This window comes from Triticum urartu, chromosome 4A, assembly GCF_056163025.1.
Source record: "Triticum urartu cultivar PI428250 chromosome 4A, HENAU_Tu73, whole genome shotgun sequence".
Lineage (NCBI taxonomy): Eukaryota > Viridiplantae > Streptophyta > Magnoliopsida > Poales > Poaceae > Triticum > Triticum urartu.
The window spans coordinates 587707700-587713450 of record NC_141876.1 but is presented as its reverse complement, the minus strand read 5'-3'; the positions used below and the strand labels follow the sequence as shown (position 1 = coordinate 587713450).

Sequence of the window (5751 nt, the reverse complement as noted above, 5' to 3'; positions counted from 1 at the left end):
CATGAGCTCCCCTACCTACCAAATATTTATTTATAATGTAGCCCTGCCCGGGTCACAACTACTTAATATAAATACTTCACCTGATTTGATCCAATTGCAAAATCAGTGGATCCACCTGATCCAAATCTCATTTCATTTATGAAAAATATTTATTTTTAGTTCTTATGCAAAATTTTAGAAATGACCTATAGCCCGGAAAACATTTATAAAGATATGGTCAAGGAGATGACGACTTGCCGGGTAGCGCTCCCACCAACTCAGAACCACCGGAAGTGGGTCCTATGGGTCCGAGATCGACTCCTGATAATTATTTCACAAAGAAGTTTATATTTTCCCTTATCAAGATCCAAGCATCAAGCAACACTTCCATACGGTGCAATCCATTTTAATTAAAGAGGTAATGATACGTGCTAGTGTGTAAGTAGAAGCAAAATGCATACAGCACATCAAGAAGTAGTACGCACGTGCACATCACAAAGAGCAAGCAAGCAAGCTCAAAAGGGAAAACGTGTTTAGCTGGTTGAACCCAACCCCTGCAGAAATATCATTTTTTTTATCCAACTAGTCATCTTCCCCAGCTCTCTTCCTCTCTCTCTCACTGTCACTGGTATGCTCAGCCGAACAGAACCATCTCATCTCTCTCTCCCTAACTACAGAGCAGGCCGCCGCCGGCTCGATCTGCCACTTCCGGCCATCTCCGGCGACACCGCGGACACCCACGAAATCCCCTCGACTCCCTCTACCATATCCCCCCATTTATTTGATCCGCCGCCGCCAAAATCGCCGCCACCACTCAATCCTAGCGCCGCCTGATCCAGGTCCGGTGGGCTTTCCACCGGCTGCAGCGGCAACGACGTCTCCATGCCTACATCCTCCCCCATCGCAGCCACACGCACGAGGCGTGCAGCCACGGGCGTCGGGCGCGTGCGGCTTCACCGGCGCTGCTCTGTTGCCATGGCTCTGCTGCTAACGGTGTGGACTAGCCACATCCTACTGCTACTACTGGTAAGTGCTAATCCTGATTCCTTCTCCATGAAGTGCTCCAAATTTCACAACAAGTGCCTGCTATATGTGAACGTGGGTGTGCATATGTTGCTCATTTTATCCCAGGCCCTACTATTCCCCACTCAGCCATATTGCCTTCTTTCTCTTTGTTTATCTCAAGGCCAAGAAATTAATCAAGATTTAATCTATGATGTGGTCATGGTATTGCTACTGATTAGATCTAAATGCTGTTCCTAACTAGTCTACTCATCCTTGAACACCATATAGAAGTAAACAGTGGCAGTGAAACTCCAAAAATAATTACTTGTGAGTAGATTATAAACATCAATCTCTCAGTGTTTGCTACAGATTGGCGGGGATTAATAATTAGGACAAGGTAGTATACACAGGAAGATTGATCTTTTGGATACATACATACATGTCTTAGCAAGTTACTAGTACCTGGATTTGATTCTTGGCATGTTATATCTAGTACAAGCCACGGATGTCATTCACAGAAACTTTTACAAGCTTTTGCAATTGATCTAATTAGTTTTGACTAACCTGGGTGTTTACGCAAACATTTTGTTCTTTTTACAATAAGGTAAAGAGATCAAGGTGAATAGATGCTCATGGACTGATTCAAACCGAGGCGGAGATAGATAAGAAATCAAGCAAGAAGGGCTAACACAACAAGGTACTTGATTAGTACCTGGTGGCGCATGCAACCTAAAGATCTTCACCGCAGTGAAGGACAGAAGTGTGGCAGAAGGTGAAAAGGCAAGTGGTGGGGGTACTCCAGCGTATGTGTGTGTGAGGTAGAATGGTCCAGTGAAAGGGATGGCTCCTATTTATAGTGGGGTGAATAGCTATGTCGGTTTGAAGACACATTACATCCATGCATGCATGCATGGTTAGTCTTGCATCCATGCCTCCAATTGTGAAATTTTCGTCAAAAAAGACCACCTACGATTTGGCATTGACAAAAAAGACCACTTGCACGTCGCATTGTCAAAAAAGACCACATATGCCATGGCGGCATGTCCGGCAGCCGACACGTGGCACCTGCCGCCGTGAGGGCTGGCAGCAGCTTGGGCTGCACAAGATTTCTCATACGCGCGCTGATGGAACGTAACGGAGCGATCCAGGTGGGCCCTTACTGCATGCGTTGTATCCTCTGGAACTGCTGCTGCGACTGCGACGCTGCATAGCTAGTGATGGCATGGCTAGAAAGTAACAGCGCCATAGGATTATGTTGTGTAAATCATCTTTTTAATTGTGAAAAGGGTAGACAACATCGCCATCATTAGCTGTGCAAGTATAGTAAGTACCGTGCTTCAGATGGTTGCTGCTACTATTCCTTTAAAGTACTGTATGTGATCATGCTTTCCTGCGGCAGTGAATGATCGATCTATTTAGCCCGTGGGCAGCAGCAGTACATGCCGCCGGAGGGTCTGGCGGCAGCTAACACGTGGCCCGAGCTGCCGCCTCAGGCAGTGGCGGCCGGGCCCACCTGGCCCACTCCGTTCCGTTGCATCGGCGGCTGGATGAGAAATCATGTGCAGCGAAAGCTGCCGCCAGCGCTCGTGGCGGCCTATCCTGCCGCTGCAGGCCGTGGCGGCAGGTGCCACGCGTCGGCCGCCAAACCTGCCGCCACGGTGTATGTGGTCTTTTTTGACAATACAGTGTGTAGGTGGTTTTTTTTGTCAATACAAGAAGGCAGGTGGTCCTCTCTTACAAAAATTCCCACTTGTGTCTCTTGTGGGTTGTATTATGGACAGGTGTAATTTGCTTGGTTGGCCATTAGTTGGCATTTACTTTATACTAAATGCTATTTGCTGTAATAATAAATGTAGTTGTTTCTATTATTTTAATTAATGTTTTGGCAACGCCGTTGAAATTATCATTATCTAATTTATTTATTATATTTTTTTACGGTTTTTACATTTTGTCACGGCAGATGTCCTCACGAAAGAACTTAGTCGTGGAGCCATCGCTACGGGTTAGCTTGAAGGGGTTAAAGCGGACAAAGGACGCAAGAGAGTTTATACTAGTTCGGCCCTTTACGATGAAGGTAAAAGCCTACGTCTAGTTGTGATGGAATTGATGGGGTTTCGATGACCAGGGAGCGAATACGCTTTGCCTGGGTCTCGAGTTGTTGTCTGTTGTCCTGAACCGCCGCCGGGTCGTCCCCTTATATACATGGGTGGCGCCCGTCGGTTTACAGAGTCCCGAGACCGGCTCATAAACGTGTCCGGTTCGGTCTCCACTCTTTCTATCTTACAATACAAGTTACATATCAATGCCGGTTTATAGCTACATGCTTTAAACCGGTTCTGGGCCTCGGGCCTTTACATAGCATCCTCATCTGTCTTCATGGGCTTCAAGCATAATCAACTACTGATGAAGTTAAACCGGCCTCTCCTGGCCGGTTTACGCCCAGTAGTAATATCCCCAACACCGGGTATGCCACATCATTCTCTTTGAGACGCCACTTCTTCAAAGAAAGAACACTGTCATGCAGACTCCGCATAGCACCGGTTGCAGCATTGAGCATATTAGTCGGTAGCATCGGCCTATCCGCCACATGCACCCTCCTCGAGATATCCTTAGGTGAAGGTGGCCTGTCCTGAGCACGGATCGTAATCGGTGCCGGCTGGCTCGCACCCTTGTTACTCTTTCTTTTCCGTCCCTTCTTCTAATTCTGCTGTAATGGGACCGAGTTCTGCTCACAGACCGCCTTCTTGAGTGTGTTGGGGCTGATAATATTTCACACCTCGGCTATCTGAGGCTCGGTGAAGTCGGCAGCTGGAGGCGTCTCCTGAGAACTGAATGCCAGACGACGCCTGTTGCAATTGGGTTTCTCTGCGGTACCAGCTAGATCGCGATCATCTTTTGTAGGGTTGGGTTCTTGAGAAGGAGGCCCCAAGAATTCGTCATCGTACCCATGTTCGGCAAAGTACTTATCGACGTTGGTAAATGTACCGTCGTCATTGTCATCGTCGACCGGATCCTGTGCCATATGCATGTTCAGATCCTGTGCCATAGGGATGTCTGGCATGTCCGGTAGCGTTGCGGCGGTCTTGCCATGGCTTGGCACCGGCACGACTGTCGGTGTTGTCTTTGGGGTGGTGTCCCCCGCCCCCAAACGAATCTAGCTCTTCGGCCAAAGCAGGGGCAAGCTTACGCATGCGCTGAGGGTCATCACATCATCTTCGCCGGCCCCGGTGGGTCGAATCGAAGGTAACAACTCGTCGTAGCCTGGCAGCACCCGAACCAGTTGAACCCTATACACGGTGGGTGGCATCGGATTACCGTGGAACATGGGGTTGCCCGGTTGGACGATTCTGCCCTTGGCGACATCGACCAACTCGTCGTTCACGAAGTGCAGGAGAGTGCACGGAACGTCGGCGGTGCCCTGCGAAAACATGTAGGGCGTCAGGGATGCCCAGTCAAAGGCAAGGAGATGGCGTCGAGCTCGGCTAATGTCGAGGCACCGCCAACGGCGGGCGTGCAACTGACGGAGGGGCCGCTTGCTGCCGAGGTGCCGGCCGGCGTACACCCATGGCTCATTTTTCGCGGTGAAATTTGCGCCCGCGGTCTTGGATTTGGCTTCGGGTATAACCATGGTGGTGAAATACTAGTCTTCTTTTAGGATGCTCTTGGCCCATCTGACACGGAAAATCGGGACCTTCTCTCCAGCGTAGCTCAGCTCCCAGATCTCCTGGATCCTTCTGTAGTATCTGTCCTTGTCGTTACCGGTGTAGGATTCCATTGTTACCCCGGAGTTCTGATAACCATCGCTCTTCATGTCCTTGTCCTCAGTGTAGAATGTCCAGCCGTTGATATCGTACGCCTCATAGGTCATCAGGTTGTGCTCGGCGCCCTGTGACAAGGCGAATATGAGTTTTTTTTCCGCGGAAGAATCCTCATATAAAGGGTACGACAGAAGCTTCTCCTTGAGCCAACGCGTGAAACATGAGTTGTGCTCTTTGATTATATCTCCTTCCGTCCTCTGTTGGCCTCGGTCATTGTACGTCTTCTCAATAAAGGTTTTGTGCTCTACCACCCAAGGATCGACCACGTCTATGTATTGTAGCACGACTAGGTTTGCTCTTTCAAAGTCGGCGAGTCCACCCTTGAAGTCGACATGCATTTCGCGGCGACCCTCGCGGTGACCCCATCCAGCGAGCCTGCCGAGGTGCCTGTTGACGGGCAGACCAACGGGGTTCTCGATGCCTAGATAATTCGTGCAGTAGGAGATGCACTCTTCGGTCAGAAAGCCCCTGGCTATGCTTCCCTCTGGACGTGACATGTTGCGAACGTATCCTTTGATGACACCATTCATCCTTTCGAATGGCATCATGCTGTGCAGGAACGTTGGCCCGAGTTGGATGATATCCTCCACGATATGGACCAGCAGATGCACCATAACGTCGAAGAATGCGGGCGGGAAGTACATCTCAAGCTCGCATAGTATCACCACGATCTCTTCCTGTAGCCTTCTGAGTTGCCTCACGCCAACCGACTTCCGAGAGATGACGTCGAAAAAGTTGCATAGGCCAAATAGCATTTCACGGACGTGCGCGTCCATGATCCCACGGATTGCAACTGGAAGTATCTGCGTCATCAGCACGTGACAGTCGTGAGACTTCATACCGCTGAACTTCTGCTTCGCTAGATCTAGGTATCTGCTTATCTTCCCCGTGTAACCGTAAGGAAGTTTTACTCCTACGAGGCAGGTGAAAAACTGCTCGATCTCCTCCT

At 49.5% G+C, this 5751-nt stretch overlaps 1 long non-coding RNA gene across 1 annotated transcript; it reads left to right on the top strand.

Annotated features, from left to right (window-relative positions):
* The first annotated feature begins 525 nt into the window (after positions 1–525).
* On the top strand, positions 526–2887 carry LOC125552998 (uncharacterized). Its single transcript, XR_007303875.2, has 2 exons — positions 526–1005; positions 1589–2887. It is a non-coding gene; the product is annotated as an uncharacterized LOC125552998 (long non-coding RNA).
* The last annotated feature ends 2864 nt before the right edge of the window (positions 2888–5751 follow it).